Here is a 21109-nt window from a genome sequence, read left to right as displayed (position 1 = left end):
TCTTACTCGGGGATAATTATTTAGTATTTTGGGAATATGGTCAGATGGTGTTCTATGATAACATGATTGGTGAAAAAGGTAAAGTATTAATTATTTGTGTTAGGTGATTGAGGAACATTAGAAGATATAATAAATGGTTATTGGTGAGGGATATGATCACGTAATACTCCAAAACTATTGTATAATTTTCGCTTAATTAGAGAATACTATCCTCACACGTCCAAAGATATTAATAATTTACTTTTTATTATCAGTTTTTTTGTAAGCGATCAAATAATTTATTTCTTCTGTGACAATTTAATTTTCAAATAAGTTGCTCTTCTTGTTTTTGTTTGTTACAGATCATTCTGTATTTTTCAGTATAATTTATATTGGGGGTTTATATATGAACTAGATGATACCTAAAATTGGATTTTGATTATGTTGTAGGAGGGAGGAGGTGGCACTCATGATATTTCAGAACTGAACGGTTTTATTGATGAAAAAAGAGTACAAGCAGTACACAGAAAAACATCAAAAAAGAGAGGGCTGTGGTATGTTTTTTTACTGAATAGCAAAACAAGATCGCGGTAGAAACTTGCATGGCAAAGGATCAAATTCATTGGGGAGGAAGGAGCAGAGTGCTTAGGTTTTTTTGAACAAAGAGTGCTTATGTTGTTAATTCATAAAAACCACCCACTTGTACACAATTTTTTTCTCATTCTTTTGCTAGTTAAGATTCAGATAATCAAAGGTTAAGGGCTTAAACACATGAGCAGCTTTGGTCTCTATGAACTTCAATTGCTCTTTCAGCAAGTGCATGTAGACAATCCAGTCACCATTTTGCAGAGGACTTGGCATGGGCATGACATAGCCAGCCTCCCCACCCCATGGGAAGTGGTAAGACCCAAACGTTGGCCTTCCCCAACCGAAATCCACCTTTGAGACTGGAAATTGTCGGCCAGATGACACCACAAAAGCCGGTCCATCGTCCTCTTTTCCATTACTATCGGCATATATCTTTGCCAGAGCTGGTTCAGGACGGTGAGCCTCTACCCAATCTATTAGGTCCAAGAAATGCTCCTTCGTCGCTGCATTTGCCAAGCAGTCATGAACTGCCTCCGCCACCAAACTCAACGGCTTCTCCTTGAGGTCGCCCGCTCTTTCCTTGCAAAACGGAATGGACAAAACGTTCCCAAAGTAAGCATCCATCAGGGTTGCCTTTTTGATATCTGCATCTGCTTCTCTCAATCTCATTCGTCCATCTACTACAATACCCATCCTGCAAATCTTGTCCCTTTCAGCTTCCCTAGCAGCAACTAGTTTCCACAAGAAGGCACTAAATGCCTCAAGCTTGGTCCTCCCTCGTCCGCTAGTACCATGATTGGCTAATGACTGGAGACGACTGAGTTGATCAGCCTCAATATAATAGATGCGACTTATCAACTCATCGACATTGGGCTTCGGATTTTTGGGTAGTGGTGGTAGGGCAGAGACAGGCACATACATGTCATCCAATAAAGGATTATACCTTCCGGGCTGTTGAGGGCTGAGTAATGATCCTCCGATTGATGGCAGCAAAGACAGTTGTTTGTGCTGAGCCATCTCTGCCCACGAGACAAGAAACATCTTGGTGGAGTAAGCGTCGGCCACCCGATGGTCAAACGTGTAAGCCACCACTAGTCCTCCGCATTTGAGTTCAGTGGCGTGTCATTAAATTTTACCAATCAACTCTATGGCATTGGCATGCTTAAATGTAATTGCATTATCAGCACTTTTATTGCAGAAAACCAATGACAAAACATTCAGAGTGTATTGGTCTCATGATGGGATTCATCTCTTATGAATGTTTTGTAACTGATTGTTGTGTGTATTTTTTGGGGAAATTGCAATTGAAGTGATAATTTTTTTTATGATTTTGCAAATTTTTTTTTTTGTCTTTCAACTGATTTATAATTTTTCGGAACTTTTTTAGCATTATTACTGGAGCATATACTACGGGAATGAGAAAAATTGGAAGATAATAAATTTTTATTTATTTAATTTTGTGTGTGTGTGTGTGTGTGTACATATTAAATAATTTATTAAACTAATTGTTGATTTACAAAATTCAATATTCAATATTGAATTTTGAATTCTTAATTTTTGATTTTTGATTTTTTTTCAATTAAAAAAAAATATTACAAATACATGACAAAATTAAGATTTTTATTATTGATACCGATGAAATTTTTCATTAATTTATAATTTATTTTTGAAACTTTTTTTCTCATGATCTGTTATTTTCTTTAGATTTTATTTAGGACAAATTTTACTTTATCTCTTATGGTTTGGCTTATGTGCGGATTACACCCTTTTTATTTGGAAACTACATGGCCTCTTGTGGCTTGTGAATTGAAATGCACAGTTAAGCCCGTAATCATTTAATAAAAAAAATTAAAATACCTTTGTATATAAATAACATGAGTTTGTGAATTACGAATATTTTCCTCTTTTGTTTGGGAGACAAAATGTACTATAACCGTTGTTCTTTATTCAATGTGATTTACCACTTGAAATTTGAAAATGACCATCTAACCCCTTGTTGTATTTCATACTTCTGTTAAATTAGATGAAATGTTTAACAATGCATTTCAATTCACAAACCACAACGGTGCTATGTGGTTATTTCCAAATGTGAAGCGGGTAATTCACACATGGGTTAAATCATACAGGGGTAAAGTAAAATTTGGTTTTTTATTTATTCAATGTTAATTTCAGAGAATTATTACAAATTCATGAAAAAATTTATAATTTTAATTATTAATATCCATAAAGTTTACCACTTATTTGTAATTATTTTTTAAAACTTACCTTGCATTGAAAATTCCCCTTTTATTTATTGAGGAAGAGGCCTATGCAGCTCAGCACAGGTCCCGTTTTGATAATACAAATTATTCATTTTGTTGGACATTTCGTATATTTCATCCACACAAAAAATTAACTCGATTCAGTGATCATAATTTATTCAATTTATCGCGTTAAAAATAAACCATTCATTTTTTTGCCGATAAACGCTATAAATTGAATAAGTTATGATTATTAGATCGATTTAATTTTTTTAGTGAATGAAATAAAGAAAACGCTCAACAGAATAAATAATTCTAATCATCAAGATCAATCCGTAACAGACCCACGGAGCCAAACAGCATAATCTGCCTCACTTATTTGAGTATGGAAACAAATTCATTTCCTTGCATAGAACGAGTGTTGATTTATGAAATATGCATTGGGTTGGGACCAAACACAGGTAGCACCAAAGAGCAAGTCAATATAAAAATAAAAAGTTAAGAGGGAAAGTCTATAGTACATTTTGTACAAAAAATGTACGGTACATACAAAATCAATGGTTAGGATTGAGCCACATCATTAGAAGTGACCTGCTAAACAGGTCACTTTTTATAGTTATGAGCTAAAATCATATTTCTTCATAACTATAATCAAATTGATCATAACTTAGCTATAACTACATCTCATAACCAACACCATTTTGTTCATAACTAATATCACATATTTCATAACCACATCTCATAACCAATACCATTTTGTTCATAACTAATATCACATATTTCATAATCATAATCACATATCTCATAACCAACACCACTTTGATCATAACAAATGTCACATATCTCATAACTATTGGTCACATATTCATAACTACTATCCACATACATCATAACCACATCTCATAGCCAATCCCTTTGAGTCATAACGAACATCACATATCTCATAACCACTGGTCACATATCTCGTAACCAACACCTTTTTGTCATAACCAATATCACTTATCTCATAACCACTAATCACATATCTCATAACCACTACCCACATACATCATAACCACATCTCATAACCAATCCCTTTGAGTCATAACCAACATCACATATCTCATAACCACTAGTCACATATCTCGTAACCAACACCTTTTTGTCATAACCAATATCACATATCTTATAACCACTAATCACATATCTTATAATTAACACCTTTTTGCTCATAACCACATCACTTTGATCATAACCAACATCACATATCTCATAACTACTAGTCACATATCTAATAACCAACATCACATATCTCACAACCACTAGTCACATAACCAATATCTCATAACTCATAACCATTACCCACATATCTCATAACCACTAACACATATAGCATAACCAAATACCCTTTGACACCACTTTGCTCATAACCATTACTCACATGTCTCATAACCACTCATAACTATTACTCACATATCTCATAACCACTAACACATATAGCATAACCAAATACCCTTTGACACCACTTTGCTCATAACCATTACTCACATATCTCATAACCACTCATAACCATTACCCACATATCTCATAACCACTAACACATATAGCATAACCAAATACCCTTTGACACCACTTTGCTCATAACCATTACTCACATATCTCATAACCACTCATAACCATTACCCACATATCTCATAACCACTAACACATATAGCATAACCAAATACCATTTGACACCACTTTGCTCATAACCATTACCCACGTATCTCATAACCACTCATAACCATTACCCACATATCTCATAACCACTAACACATATAGTATAACCAAACACCCTTTGACACCACTTTGCTCATAACCATTACCCACATATCTCATAACCACTCATAACCATTACCCACATATCTCATAACCACTCTCTCTCTCTCTTTTTTTTCCATTCCCGTTTTGTAACCCCCCAACCCAAACAAAAAATCCTCAATCTCAAACCACCCCGCCCAAAACCAAAAATCCCTAATCTCTTCTTACCCCCCTCTCTATCTCTTTTCACTCATTTTTCATCTTCCTCTCTCTCTTCTCATTCTCTCTTTTACTCACCACTCTTCTCTGTCTGTTTGTCTGTCTGTCTATTTGTCTCTCACTCATCTATCTCTTCTCTCATCTTTTTTCTCTGTCTGTCTTTTTCGTTCATCTCTCTTCTCTCTATCTCTCTCGTTCATATCTCTTCTCTCTCTATCTCTTTTTCTATCTCTCACTCTCTATCTTTTTCTCTCTTTGTCTCTCTCTCTTCTCTTTCTCTCTCTAACTCATTACTCTTCTCTGTCTGTCTGTCTGTCTGTCTGTCTCTCTCTCTCTCTCTCTCTCTCTCTCTCTCTTTCTCTCTTTGTCTCTCGCTCATCTGTCTTCTCTCTATCTCTCTCATCTGTCTTCTCTCTCTGTCTCTCTCACTCATCTCTCTTCTCTTTATCTCTCTCTCCCTCATCTCTCTTCTCTCTATCTCTCTCATCTCTTTTCTCTTTATGTCTCTCTCGCTCATTTCAATATATCTCTCTCTCGCTCATTTTTCTTCTCTCTCTATGTCTTTCTTTCGTTTATCTCTTTTTGTTCTCTTTCTCTCTCTTTTTGTCTATCTCTTGCTCATCTCTTGTTTCTCTCTCTCTCTCTCTCTCTCTCTCTCTGTTTCTCTCTATGTCTCTCACTCTCTTTTACTCATCACTCTTCTCTCTCTCTTTTTCTCTCTATCTATCTGTCTATTTGTCTCCCCCTCGTTGTGTTTGCCTTGCTTACTCCACTCCCCCTTCTTCTTTATTTACCAAGCTATCTTTCGATTTATCGAGACACTACAAGAAAATACACTTTTAGTGACGACTTTGTCTCTCTATCGCTCATTACTCTGTCTCTGTCTCTATCTCTCTTCTCTATCTGTCTCTCACTCATTTTCATTTTACCATATAATTTTATTAACATTCTGAATTCGATGATATATAAAAAGATTTAAATAATTTAATATACATTCAAGAAAATAATAGTTTATATTTATTGGATTAAGTGACTGGACTTGGAATTTGAACCTTTTTAGGATCGGGTTTGAGATGGTTAGATTAGTCTCGATGTCAGATTGAGTTTGGGATGACACATGTCCTAACTATTCCTCCTTTTCTTTTCTTGTTCTATTTTATTTCCCTCGATTTGTCTTAGTTATGCCTCAGCTTTCTCTATTTCTCACTCAGACTCCTCTATTTTGCTCAGATTATCGAATGATCAACATTGGTAGTTTTTTCTCGCTGGATTCTTGCTCTCTCAACCTCGATCACCTCTCTCTACTCCTGTGTCTCTACACTAGGATCCTTGAGCTTGTCATTACTCTCTCTGTCTGTTTCAACCTTATTGTGGTTGATGTTACAAAACTTTGTGACTTAATTACAATATTTGTGATTTTTAATAATTTTGAACAATCTTGTTACGCCAACTAGTGATATCATTACGTATTTTGTGTTTTATGTTACGAAATTTTGTGACTTGATTACGATATTTCTGGTTTCTAAAAATTTTAAATATTTTTGTTACACTAATTGGTGATGTGGTTATACATTTTGTGGTTGATGACTATAATACACAAAAATAGACAATGATTTATATTAAAAACAAATAAAAAAATTAAGATTTAAATTGATAAATAAAAAATTAATAATTTATTTTATTATAATACTCAAATCATGATTTATTTTTTATTTTTTTATTTTTTATAATTGTTAATAGTAAAAAACTTTATCAAATTTATCATAGTTTTCCCTCCAAATAATTTTTGTGAAAAAAGTTGGAGCAAACCCTCGAAATTTTGTCCAAACCAAAATTCCCTCCTATTTTTTTTTTTTTTTTGACAAACCCCTGGACCTTTTCTTCAACCCTAACATTTGGAGAAATTACTCTCTCTCCCTCTCTCTCTCTCTCTCTCTCTCTTTCCAATCGTCGCCGCTGTCCATTGCCATAACCATCACCACATCCAGGTAAGTCCCACACATTTCTCTCCTATTCTGTTTTATTTCGGACAACTGATTTTAACCCTCTAGGTGTCACTCTCTGTCAAGGGATCATACACTTCCTGCCAACGTCACCACCACCTTTGTCTCCACCGTCATCTCCAAATTAAACAATCTATTGGATAACGCCCAACCCCCTGCAGCGACGATGAAACCCTAGATGTATTCGAGCTCGATTACAAACTAGTTTGTATGTAGTTCATAATTGCCCAAAGCCCTTACTTTTACTGTATTATCTTCGATTTGTCTGTGCTAAGAGGAAATTTTCAAATTTAGGGTTTTCAAGTAGAGGATATGGAATTTTTTGTATGATTAAGTAAAAAAAAAATCAAAAACCCATCTTCATTCAGTCCCATTTCCTTTGAAGAAAGACTTGATTTTGTTTTTCCAGGTGTAATTTATGAGCTTTGGTTGATTGTTTGTGTTATTTAATGTTTTTGTTTCTCTCCCTTTCTCTATCTCCATTCTATGAAACCCTAGACCGAAATCCCCTTCTTCGAAACTGCCCCTTTCACCTTTGTGAACTCACTGGGTTGGTTTATAAAATTAGGAAAATATGATTTGAATAAGTTAAGGTTTTTTTATGTTTGTTAGTTGTGTTGATTCCATATATATATATACTTGAAATTTGGCTTGTGTGTGAGATCTGATGTGTGGGTAATTGAATTTTGTACTCATGTAACTGATATGAATTGCCTTATTTTGTATTTGAAATCTGTTTATTTGATCCATTTGAGTTTAAAGTCCATTTGTTTAACTAGTTAAATAAGCCTTTTGATAAATTTGTTTTTTCTGTTTTAAAAAAATGGTACACCCAGTTTAGTCCCTATTGGATGGAGGTCTCGAATAATTTTGTTTTTCTAGCTTTCTCAAATTATATTCAACTCTTTGTATCGCGTTGATGCTTTTTTAATAAAGTTTGATTATTTATCAAAAAAAAAAACATTATATTTAACTCTTTACTTCCAAACAAAAATTCTTCTAATGATACTGATTTTAATCCGTGCAGATCAAGGATAAAACTGGTGAGCAAATAGGTGAAACTGAAGGTATGATGTGTGATTAAAAAGAAGTTTTTCTTAATGTTAGATGGCATTTATGAAAATTTGCTTCTGATCTGTTACTGTTGCATGCTGTTTCAATGGTGATTTTATTTTGATGGGAAAACATGACAACCATCTGAACAGTATGATAGCTGACCTGGAATTATCATGAAGAAATTTTTTTTTGAATTGATAGTGTTTTCCTGTTTCAAGCTAATAAACTACCATAACTACATTTAATCCCAAACAATTGCCCGATTTTGAGTAGTAGTCCCCCATTCACAAATATAAATAAAAATCTTATGAACAAGGTAAGTTGTTCTAACTTATTGAACTTAACTTACAGGGAAGTGTAGTGTTAAGAGCTATATCATTTCAAAAAAATGTGGTATGGACATCATTTCATGATCCTTTTGGCTATTATGGAGTTTCAGTGTTTCATTTGTCTTTGGAATTTCAGAATGATGTAGTGAAGAACCTAGTGACTAAGTTACACTCTGCTAAAGCTAAGCTTCATTTGCTGACACAAACAAAATGCAAATTTGTTTTGGAGAATAGAAAGGTTCATGTATTAAATTTTGATTTCTATAGCTTGAGTGGATGTACATAGATACTAAGGGTAGAGTGTTTTTTTATTTTATTTTTTATGTCATTGTTATTACTGTTTATGTTTTTACTAGCCTTTAAGTGTTTTGAATTGTTTAAAGAGTTAATGTTGTTGTTCAGAGAGAACTTCACAAACCCGAGTCTGATTGTTCTTGCATACATCTGGAGTTCGATGTATTTTTTCCTTTTATTTTTTGGTTGTGTTTGTTGTTTGATTTTGGTTTAGAAATAATCATGCAATGTTTGCCTAAATTTAGTCAATATATTCAAATAGCAGTAAAGTTTTATCCATATTATTGCTATTTTTTAGCTTTATTACAAGTCCATTTGAGTGTAACTTATTTAAATACTAAACTGGGTGTATCAATTTGAGTGTAAAGTCCATGTTTTTCTGTGGTAGAATCATAGGGGGAATTGTAGTATCAAAAATCAAGTGCCAAGTAATTTTTTAAAATTTTATATAATTCTGTTTATGATGACATGATAAATATATGAATATTTGCACAAATTTGCGTGATTTATCATGAAGATAACCTAAATAGTATCAAAAATCAAGTGCCCAATAATTTTTCAAAAAAATCCACTGATTGATGTTCTTCTGACAAGCACAGATATCCTAGTATAATATGTGATAACCTAAACTTTCTGTGACATGCAGCATGTCAGTCCTAGATTCCCAAAGTTGGTGGCTAACATGTTACCCTTTGATTAAGTCACATGAATATTAGGAGACCTTGTAATAATTGTTTATTACCAAAGATAAAGAAAAAGTCAATGCTGTTTTGCATTTGTGGCTCAATCTTATTGGTATTCAACATAGATTTTGCTGATAGTAAACAATTATTTCTGGAAAATACTATTCTCACAGCCTTCTTGGTAGCATATACAGCCTTCTAATAAAGAAGGGACAATTTTCTCATTTGAGAAAGCAACCAAAGAAGCTGTGGTAATAAAGCATCACATCTTTTTTCCTTCATTTGTACTGGTGGTGAGGAAAGTCTTATATGAATCATGCACAAAGAATGTTCATCATGTTCTAAAAGCCCAAATAATCCTCCAAAAACTTACCAGAAATTCCACCTGAATGAGGTCCTATGGCTAGTGGAAATTTAAAGCTATCTGCCTCCTTACTCATCAGAGAACAGCCAGGATCAATTTGTCTTGTGGATTGATTTAAATTGACATGGGTGCCACTTCCTCCCACTTGCCAACAGTGGCCAAGTTTGAATATATTTGAAGCACATGAACACCAGGTTTAGAGTTGTGTGAGTCAGAATTCGATGGGTATAAATCACTTATTTATCATAATAGATCTTAACTTATACAAGGAGGATAAGTCAAAAAAATTCTGTGAAGTTTGATTAATTAAAAAGTTATAAAGTTATAAGTTTGATTAATTATTTGCTATAAGTGGGACAGTGTATAAAGTTATACTTGCGGGTGTGTTTTAGAGCAATCCAAATACCTAAAAATAACCCAAGTCAATTAAGAAAAATACCAAAGAACCCAAATGAATTGCCTTAATGAGTCTCCATATATTTATTCATATTTTTTTTATTTGTTACGATTTCATTCTTCTTTTAGAATCTCTGCTATAAATGGGGTGCAAAACTGTAACGCCCTCAAAATAACAACATTAAACCCATCAGATAAGACATGCATTTACATATAAACTAACCACATTCTTTTATTCATTAGAGTTCCATTACATAAGTATTACATGTTAACATCAAAACAAAATGCCCTACGGGCTTACAGCTTTCCAAGTTAACACTTGGTTACAACAAAAGAGTACTAACTCGTTTACACATTAAGCCCTTGGCTTGAAGTTACATGTAATACATCAAAAGTTAAGCGACAAAAGTATGTCCGCCTCTAGCCTCCCAGCTATGTCCTTGGAGGTGGCATGCTACCTGTACCTGAAAATGATATTCCCATATAGGGTGAGCCACAGCCCAGTAGAAATACACTAAACCAACCATGAACAATGACTAAAAGATTAGCAATTGATAGATGGCTAACACAGATACATTCACATAAATTACACATTTATGTCATACAACTTATGAGTCTAAGTTACCTTTCATTTTCCCTTTTTCAACAGATAAGCATGCTAGCTCTATCATCATTTCCACAGATATGTATAAAAACAATATCCACATTCACAGATAAGCATATAAGCTATATCCACATTCTACAACAGATATGTATAACCACAATATCCACAGATAAGCATATAAGCTATATCCACATTCTACAACAGATAAGTATAACCACAATATCCACAGATAAGCATATAAGCTATATCCACACTTCACAAAGATAAGCATATGAGCTCTATCTTCACTTTACTAGACAAGCATATGAGCTGTATCTACGGAGTTCATCCCCTATATTCTCCCAACACTATCCGGTTTAGAGGTACATCCCTATCTTCCCCTAAACCGCGGAGTACATCCCCCATCTCCTCCTCTACACATAACGTATATAAACACATTGGTTCTATATACAATCACCCAATACATACAGTTAATGTATTCTATCAACCGTCAAGTTCCATGACACATTTCATTGATTAGTTTCAGTTTGCCTAATCATCATGCATTGTCTACAACAATCACGACTATCCTCCACCGATAGCCCAAGCAGTTATTTCTAAACAGAAAATAAATGCACAAATGGATATTCAATCAACATTTCATTTCCTCATTTCTCACCATTAATTATCCCAATTAATCAAACAATGTAATTAGGTCAATTCCCATAATTAACATTTCAACCCTTAGGTCCCATTTTCATCAATGATTTAACATTCATTCCATTTCTCTATGCCAAACATGCATCTAGGTTTATTATGAATAAAACCCCAACTTTTGTAAAATTACACAAAAGCCCCAAACTTTCACAAAATTACCAAACCAACCCCAACATCTCAAAATACCAAAATTTAAAGACAAAATCCATAGAGAGGAGTAGGATATCCCTACCTCGAAGTTTAAGCCAAAAAGGAGATGAAGACTCGAAGATCAACTTGCTCCAAATCTAAACTTTTTCAGATTAAATCAAAGCTCTCAACGCCCTCTATCTTTTTAACAAAAGCCCTAGGCTAGATTCACACTCTAGGGAGATCAATTCTTAGAGAGAATATAAGTGTAGAGAGAGAGTGTGTCGGATCTAGGTTTTGAAAGAAAAATGGAGTGAAAAAGTGATGTTCAAAAACGCTACTGTCCGCTGATATAAAACACGCTCGCTCGAGCGATGACTTGGTCGCTCGAGCGACCAGACACAGAAACTCTCGCTCGAGCCAAAAAAACTCAAAAGTGCGCTCGAGCTAAGGAATGCTCGCTCGAGCCAACAACTCAAACCCTCAGGTCTGTAACCAGCAACACGCTCGAGCGACAGACCTCTCGCTCGAGCGAAGAACAAACCAGACCGCTCGAGCCAAGAAAAGCTCGCTCGAGCCAAGAAACACAACTCTCAGGTCCAGAACCAGGTGCAAGCGCTCGCTCGAGCGAAGCCACTCTGGCTCGACCCACCAGACACGAACTCAACTCTCGCTCGAGCGACAAACTCCTGGCTCGAGCGAAGGGCCAAAAATCTGGGCAGCAACACTAGGCTCCCAAACACAACCAACCTGTAACAAACCTGCCCAACACATCCCATACTCAATATACAAAGTAAAAAGGATGCAAACAAGATAATAAACAACAACCAACATCCACGGACACATGTCCGGATCACTGTTCAACAAGGGTAAACCCGGGATCGCTATAACCTCTCCCCCTTAAAGAATTTCGTCCCCGAAATTAAGCACAAGTTTTCAGAACGAGTTTTTCTCCATTTTAAACAATGTTACACTTGAACATTCAACAATTCGACCCATTACCGGCCATCCCCTCCATTTAACAAGAGGCATTTCACAATATGTAAACAACATATGTACTTTCAACATGCATTAACATAACGCATTATCTTTCCAATTTCAACAATACATTCAACACATATAGTGTCACATTCAACTTCCATATGAGGCAAGTTCCAAACATACTTCTAATAAACCAAAACATTTTCAATGTTTCACAACTTAAGACATATATGAAAGCTCTTAAGTTCAACAATTGTTCAAAATTTAAACACAAAATTACATATCAACAAACAAGTCCGGATATTTCTCTCGGACTTCCAACTCACGTTCCCAAGTGGCCTCCTCCACTCCGTGATGTTTCCACAAGACTTTCACCAAATGAATGGTCTTGCCACGCAGGACCTGATCCCGCCTATCCAAGACCCGAACCGGTATCTCCTCATACGAGGCATCCTCATCTACCTCTAAATCGGTCCAATCCAACACATGTGATGGATCTGGTTCATACTTCCGAAGCATACTCACATGAAACACGTCATGCACTCCAGACAACTGCGGCGGTAAGGCTAACCGATAAGCAACCTCACCAATCCTCTCAAGGATCTCAAAAGGACCAATAAACTGAGGGGATAACTTCCCACTCTTCCCAAACCTCATCAAGCCTCTCCTAGGTGATATCTTCAGAAAGACATGATCACCTACCTCAAACACCAAAGGCCTCCTCCTACGGTTAGCATAAGATTTCTGCCGACTCTGGGCTGTAACAAGCCTCCTACGGATAAGCTCAACTTTCTCCGTCGTCTCCCTAACCAACTCCGGACCCAACAAAGGTGTATCACCCACCTCGGCCCAACAAACTGGAGACTTACACGGTCGGCCATACAAGGCCTCAAACGGTGCCATACCGATGCTAGACTGAAAACTGTTGTTGTAGGCAAACTCTACCAAGGGCAAGTGCCTCTCCCACGTCCCGCTAAAGTCCAGGACACAACCCCGAAGCATATCCTCGAGGATCTGGATAGTACGCTCGGACTGCCCGTCAGTCTGAGGATGATAAGCCGTACTAAAGGTCAACTTAGTGCCCAAGGCACTCTGCAAACTCTGCCATAACCTAGCAGTAAAACGAGGATCTCTATTTGAGACGATCGTCACTGGGACCCCGTGCAATCTCACTACGTCCCGAATGTACAAATCGGCAAGATGATCCACCGAATCTCTCACGCGCATAGGAATAAAGTGCGCCGACTTAGTCAACCGGTCTACAACCACCCAAATAGCATCACTACCCCGTTGAGTCCTCGAAAGACCTACAACGAAGTCCATAGTGACATGCTCCCACTTCCACTCGGCAATAGGCAAGGGTTGCAACAAACCCGCTGGCCTCTGATGCTCGGCCTTCACTTGCTGGCAAGTAAGGCACTTCGATACAAAAACAGCCACATCTTTCTTCATACCCCGCCACCAAAACTGGCGACCCAAATCCTGATACATCTTAGTACCTCCCGGATGCACCGCAAGGCGCGAATGGTGAAACTCTCGGAGTACCTCCTCTCGGCAAGACTCCGGTAAAAACAAACGGTCTCGGTATCTCACACTCAGGTCGGGATACACCGTCAAACCCTTCTCGACTTTCCCACTGGAGATCTTCTCTCGGAAGGATTCTACCTCAAGGTCACCTCTCTGTGCCTCTAACACTCTAATCACAAGTGTAGGCTGCGCAACAACAGAAAACAAGGCCGCAGCCTCAACAGATTCGCCCAGTAGCAAATCAAACTCACCAAGTGCTCCCAACATCTGCCATTCCCGGATGGCTATACTAGCAACATCACTAATGGTCTTCCTACTAAGGGCATCGGCCACAACATTGGCCTTTCCCGGATGATAGTGCAACTCAAAATCATAATCCTCAATGAACTCCATCCATCTCCTCTGCCTCAAATTCAAGTCTCTCTGGGTAAATAGATACTTCAAACTCTTATGATCCGAGAATACCTCAAACCTCTCACCATAAAAGTAGTGCCTCCAGATTTTCAAGGCAAAGATCATTGCTGCTAACTCTAGGTCGTGTGTGGGGTAATTCTTCTCGTGTATTTTCAACTGACGTGAGCCATAAGCTACCACTTTCCCTTCTTGCATCAATACACAACCCAAACCCTCTCGTGAGGCATCACAATAAACCGCATAACCCAACCCTCTCTCCGAAATAATCAACACCGGAGCGGTGGTCAATCTAACTTTCAGCTCTTGGAACGACTTTTCACAAGTCTCATTCCACACAAACTTGACTCCCTTCCAAGTCAGTCTAGTCAACGGTGACGCTAACCTGGAGAAATCTTTCACAAACCGACGATAATACCCAGCCAATCCCAGAAAACTGCGGATCTCAAACACACTCTTAGGCTGTGCCCAATCTTGCACTGCCTCAACCTTGAATGTATCAACAGACACCCCTTCCCCGGATACCACGTGGCCTAAGAATTTGACTTCCCTCAGCCAGAACTCACACTTCCCTAACTTGGCATACAGCCCATGGGCTCTAAGCAACTCAAGCACCACTCTCAAGTGTTCTTCGTGCTCCTCCTCTGAAGGCGAATAGATAAGGATGTCGTCCACAAAGACGACCACAAATCGATCTAAGAACTCCCGGAAAATCCGGTTCATCAAGTCCATAAAGACTGCCGGTGCATTGGTAAGCCCAAATGGCATCACCAGAAACTCATAATGGCCATACCGCGTACGGAATGCCGTTTTCAAAATATCCTCTTCCCTGACCCTTAATTGGTGGTAACCCGATCTCAAGTCTATCTTAGAGAAACAACGGGAACCCTTCAACTGATCAAACAAATCATCTATACGGGGCATAGGATACTTATTCTTAACCGTAGCCCGATTCAACTTCCGGTAGTCAATACACAATCTCAAGGCACCATCTTTCTTTTTAACAAAGAGGGCCGGTGCTCCCCACGGCGAAACACTAGGGCGAACAAAGCCCTTATCCAGCAATTCCTGGAGCTGAACTTTCAACTCAATCAACTCTGCTGGAGCAAAACGGTAAGGTGCCATAGAAATCAGCGCCGTGCCGGGCACTAAATCAATAGAGAACTCTATCTCTCGGTGAGGTGGCAAACTAACAAGATCTTCAGGAAAGACATCCGAATACTCACAAACCACCCTCGGCAATATAACCTGGGTCTCATCACACTCACCAGTCTCAACGCTAGCCAATAGACTACTAAGCTCACTTCGCCCTCGCGAATCATACCCCGGTGGCAAAACACTACCAACCCGGTCTCCCAAGAAATGGAACCACTCCCCGCTCAAGGTACATAACGTGACCCTCTGGCGGTAGCAATCAATAACAGCCCGGTATGACGATAACCAGTCCATACCCAAAATAACATCAAAACCCTTCATGGGCATGACAACAAACGGAAAAGGAAGCCTATAGTCGGCGACCTCTATATCACATCCTCTAACACCCTGTTTCAGGATCAACTCACCACCCAAAGGCGATACCACACAAATAGGAGATGCTAACTGTGCTAACTCCAATTCCAAAACAGATGCAAATGCAGCAGATACAAAAGAATGAGATGCACCCGTGTCTATCAACACACTAGCAACCGAGTTGCAAAACAGAAAAGTACCTCTCACTACTGATGGAGCTGGTACTAAATCCTGTGCGGTAACAGCATACACGCGCCCCGTAGGCCCCTGGTCTACCTGCTCACCTCTCGGAGCAAAAGACTGCTGCACAGTCTGGGATGACGAAGCTCCCGGATTGGCCCTCGAGGCCTGCACAGACTGAGCTGGCTGAAAACCCTGCGTCTGCCTAGAACCAGACGCTCCCGAAGTGGCACTCAACTGCGGGCAAAACCTCTTCAGGTGCCCAGGCTGTCCACACTGATAACAAGTCAAGGGTTGTCCCCTGCCCAAACTCTGACTCTGCGATCTAGCTGAAGAAGAAGCAGCTCTCTGACCCCCACCCTTCTGCGGGCAAACAGAAACCTTGTGACCCAACTGGCCACACTTGTAACAGGTGAAATCCCCCTGACCACCTCTCCCGGAGCCTGCACTCGGCACTGGGAAGGTCGATCTAGCAACACCACCCTGCGACTGCTGAGGGTTATAACCCCTCTGTCTCCTACCATCTCCCTGACCATCTTGGCTCCTCTTGGAGCCTTTCTGCCCCTCATCCTCCTCCTGCATCATGAGCTCCATATGAGCTGCAGCGTCCACTAGGTGTCTATACTCTCGAATGTAAGACCCACCAACTCTCAGGTTGAGGCCCCGCCTCAACTTCCGCTCAAACTCATAGCAACGGCGTTCCTCAGACGCCACTAGTTCAGGTGCAAACCTAGACAGACTGGTAAAAGTAGCCTCAAACTCGGCCACTGACAAGCCCTGCTGATTAAGCCGGCTAAACTGATCCCTCAGCTTCTCCCTAGCTGCTGCAGACAAAAACCTCTCCTGAAAAGCATTTATAAACGCCTCCCAAGTACCACCAACACGAGCCTTCTCGTACTTCCACCATTGACCCGCATCTCCCTTCAGTTGGAAGGATGCCAAGGTCACTTTCAGTGCTCCGTCCTCGATGCCAAGCATCTCGAACGTCTTACTCATTTGCTCTAGCCACTCATCAGCCTTCAGTGGCTCCTTCGGATCCCCGATAAACTCATCCGGATTAGACCGGAAAAACTCCCTCTTCAAGAAAGAAGGCCCTGCCTCAGCTGCCTGATTCCCAGCTCTAAGAATACCCAAAGCTCCTGCTATCTCTCTGGCCAAGGCACCCATAGCCTGCTGACCCACTGGCTCGGCCACATTGGCCTGACCAACTCCCTCCTGCACTGCCGGAATCTCACCCGGTAACGGTACTTCCTGCCTCGCAGGTCTACCACGCCTAGCACCTCTTCCTCGTCCTGACATCCTAATAAAGGTAACACAGAACATTAGCACATTCATAAATGTGCCGAAACTAAACACTCACGTCCTAATGCATGGACAACTGTAATTCACTCCACATAAGCACATAAACACATAAGCACTTACGAATTTCATTTCCGGATAATGATAGTCCCAAGGCGTTACTAGAGTTCTGGTTAGAAACAGCATTGATCAAGTGCTTTTCCAACAAGACTCCCAGAAACTCAAGGATCCAATCAACATCCTAGAAATTAAATCCCATACCCACATAGTCACATAAGCATGTTATCAATTAAGCACATAGCATATGATACTACATCTAAGTCTCTATCAAGCTAGACAAACCCATTGTGATACTAATCACTTCCCACGTACCCAAAGTATTCGAACCCGGTACACTCTGATACCAAGTTGTAACGCCCTCAAAATAACAACATTAAACCCATCAGATAAGACATGCATTTACATATAAACTAACCACATTCTTTTATTCATTAGAGTTCCATTACATAAGTATTACATGTTAACATCAAAACAAAATGCCCTACGGGCTTACAGCTTTCCAAGTTAACACTTGGTTACAACAAAAGAGTACTAACTCGTTTACACATTAAGCCCTTGGCTTGAAGTTACATGTAATACATCAAAAGTTAAGCGACAAAAGTATGTCCGCCTCTAGCCTCCCAGCTATGTCCTTGGAGGTGGCACGCTACCTGTACCTGAAAATGATATTCCCATATAGGGTGAGCCACAGCCCAGTAGAAATACACTAAACCAACCATGAACAATGACTAAAAGATTAGCAATTGATAGATGGCTAACACAGATACATTCACATAAATTACACATTTATGTCATACAACTTATGAGTCTAAGTTACCTTTCATTTTCCCTTTTTCAACAGATAAGCATGCTAGCTCTATCATCATTTCCACAGATATGTATAAAAACAATATCCACATTCACAGATAAGCATATAAGCTATATTCACACTTCACAAAGATAAGCATATGAGCTCTATCTTCACTTTACTAGACAAGCATATGAGCTGTATCTACGGAGTTCATCCCCTATCTTCTCCCAACACTATCCGGTTTAGAGGTACATCCCCTATCTTACTGACTCCATCCGAGGTGGCTGATAAAGTGAAGCACTATGACAAGATAAGTGGAAGAAGTCGAGGGTTTGGCTTCGTGACGAGGAGGTTGTTTTTTTGTCCTTTTATTTTTTTTTAAATAATCTTTAGCATGATGTTCACATTTTGATTTGGGTTTAATTTGATTTGATTGTAGAAGTAAGCAAAGCAGGGCCTCTGGTTGAGTATGAGCGTAGAATTGCCACGAGTGATCTTGTGGATGGGGATAGTAGTCGGGTAATATTGCAATCAATTCACTCTTCATGTTTGATTATAAGTTTCAAAGGAAAAGCTAGTAGTTTGTATGTCTCTTCTGAATTTTCTCCAACCTAGAAGGTTAAGTTTGTCATATTCGATCGGAATTTTAGGTGAAGTAGCTGTGTATCAGTTAGTTATCATGAGCATACCACTAACTTTTGGTGTACCATTCTGGATTTATAATTTATAAACATTAATTTGTCAATTGTTGTGGATTTATATATACGAGTCTTTAATACAATTAAAAAAAAAAACAATAGTTAAACATTTTATCAATTTATACAATATATTCTTTAAGAAAATTAAAAAAAAAATCAATGTTTAATAGTTTCTTCTAGAATGTATGCTAAATTTTGTTTCTTCTTGTTTGTGATGTGTAATTTTAAATTTTTGAATGAGGCAAGTTGAAGTGAATGTATGTGGATGCATGTGGCTGTTATTACCAAAAATATAAGGAAAATGTTTTGTGCCTTGACTAGCAGGAAAAAAGGTACCACAACCAAAAACTAGGGTTTGTGTTTCTGTTTGATTGCTAAGAAAAAAAAAATTTGAAATTTGTGTTAGGGTTTTGGTTTTGGCTTGAATTTGTAGAACATGTTTTTCAGATTCCTCAATTATTGATTATTAGGGTTATGATTGTTTGTTAGGGTTTGGGCATTGTGGGTTTTGCCTTGAATTTCTATAATGGCCTTGATTATGGACTTCATTATACTTGATTTTGAATTCGATTTTGAATTTCTTGAATGGACTTCTACGAGTTGAATGGAATTTGATTCAGAACAGGTTTCTATAATGATTTTTGTTCATTGGCTCCACTATACAGATTCTGAATCTGTTCAAAAGCTGTTCTAAATCAGATTCTGAATCTATCCATTTATCAGAATAGATTTTTGTTCATTCGGAACAGGTTTCTATAATGGAACAGGTTTTGAACAGATTCGGAATAGGTTATGGACTTCCATGGGTTCTGGACTTGTTCATAGTTTAATACCAGAAATGTTGAATTTCTTGAATTTCTATAATGGTCTTGATTCTGGACTTGATTATACTTGATTTAGAATTTGATTTTGAATTTCTTGTTGAATTTGGGCATTATGGGATAGCAGTTAAGGTCTTGATTATGCTGATTTTTGTTTTTTATTTACTGTTCTTGTCAAAATAACAAGTTTAGCTAAGCACAAGTTCAATGTTGTCTTGAGTTAAAATCTATGGCTTAATCTAATATGTTTACTAATGTATGTATATATATATATTTATCTTGTATTGTAGCAAATGTTTTGGCCCTTGAACCCTAATCTCATTCTCAGCCCAGATATTCATCTAAAAGCTCATCTCTAAGTTATTAATTCATAGTAGCTATGTTTACTAATGTATGTATATATATATATATATATTTATCTTCTATTTTGTATGCAGATTACAAAATGGCTTCTTCTTCTAGTAACAATAGCTACTTAAGAGTGATACCAAGATTTTGTGATTGTGGGAGAACAGCTGCCATACACATTGTGCGAACCAATCAGAATGGAAATAAAGGGCGTGTGTACTTTGTGTGTCCATCAAAATATGTAAGTACTATGGAAATTTGTTTGCAAATTTATTAGCCTGATTTGATGAACTGATTGTCATGCATTGTAAATTAGTGAGGAACATTGCAATTACTTCAAGTTCGTAGATGATGATGACTACGACGTGATCTCCAATGCTGCACCTCGTACATCTATAAGAAGCGAAGAATTTAACGATCCAAGCACAAGGGTTTATGAGATGGATAATGAATTTCAGGAGCATGGTAAGATGGAGAAGAAATTGAATGTCGTGCTTTATGTCATTGTATTTTGTATTGTTTTATATTTTATAATGTAAACTACTGAGTTCATAGCTTTTGGGGAATTTGATGGATGTACTTATGGATTGAATGGACTTGATGTATGTACTTATGTATTGAATGAACTTTATAACTTCAATGGACTTCTATTTTCAATTACTGTTGATAGGTTGAAATTATTGTTGAATTTGTTGTTGAATTATGATGTCAGACATGTATGGATTGAATTATGAATTTCTTGTATGGATTGAATGGACTTTCTGAATTATGATGTCAGACATGTTGAATTCCTTGAATTTCTATAATGGACATGTTGAATTATGAAATAATTATTCACCATTGTAATTGAATGGTCATCCTATAAGGAGACTAAAGAAACTTTTACTTTAGTAAATCAAACATGGCATTAAAGAAATCTACTTATCTGTGCATAGATAACATAGCACAACTGATAGTTCCTTCACTTGGCTTCTTTTAAGGTTTTGTTTCAGGTGTTATTATTAGAGCTTGTTGGCTGCTTTCTAACATTACTTTTTTAAGGAAAAGTGGTGTGGTAACAAGGTTTGGCAGCAAAGTGGAAAGGTGGGGAGGTTCATGAGTGTTATGTTTGTCATATCTTGTAAAA

At 37.9% G+C, this 21109-nt stretch overlaps 1 long non-coding RNA gene and 1 pseudogene across 1 annotated transcript; one reads left to right on the top strand and one right to left on the bottom strand.

The window, feature by feature from the left end:
• Positions 1 to 691: 691 nt before the first annotated feature.
• The window catches only part of LOC114312819 (coniferyl alcohol acyltransferase-like), a 41760-nt pseudogene continuing 21342 nt past the window's right edge, over positions 692 to 21109 (bottom strand).
• Positions 18381 to 20445, top strand: LOC145789677 (uncharacterized). The gene is made up of 4 exons (XR_014327896.1): positions 18381 to 18467; positions 18556 to 18635; positions 20073 to 20224; positions 20300 to 20445. It is a non-coding gene; the product is annotated as an uncharacterized LOC145789677 (long non-coding RNA).

The sequence above is a fragment of the Camellia sinensis genome, chromosome 4 (genome assembly GCF_055761805.1).
Source record: "Camellia sinensis isolate YWXY chromosome 4, ASM5576180v1, whole genome shotgun sequence".
In the NCBI taxonomy this organism is placed as follows: Eukaryota; Viridiplantae; Streptophyta; class Magnoliopsida; order Ericales; family Theaceae; genus Camellia; species Camellia sinensis.
This window is presented reverse-complemented; position numbering and strand designations above follow the sequence as displayed.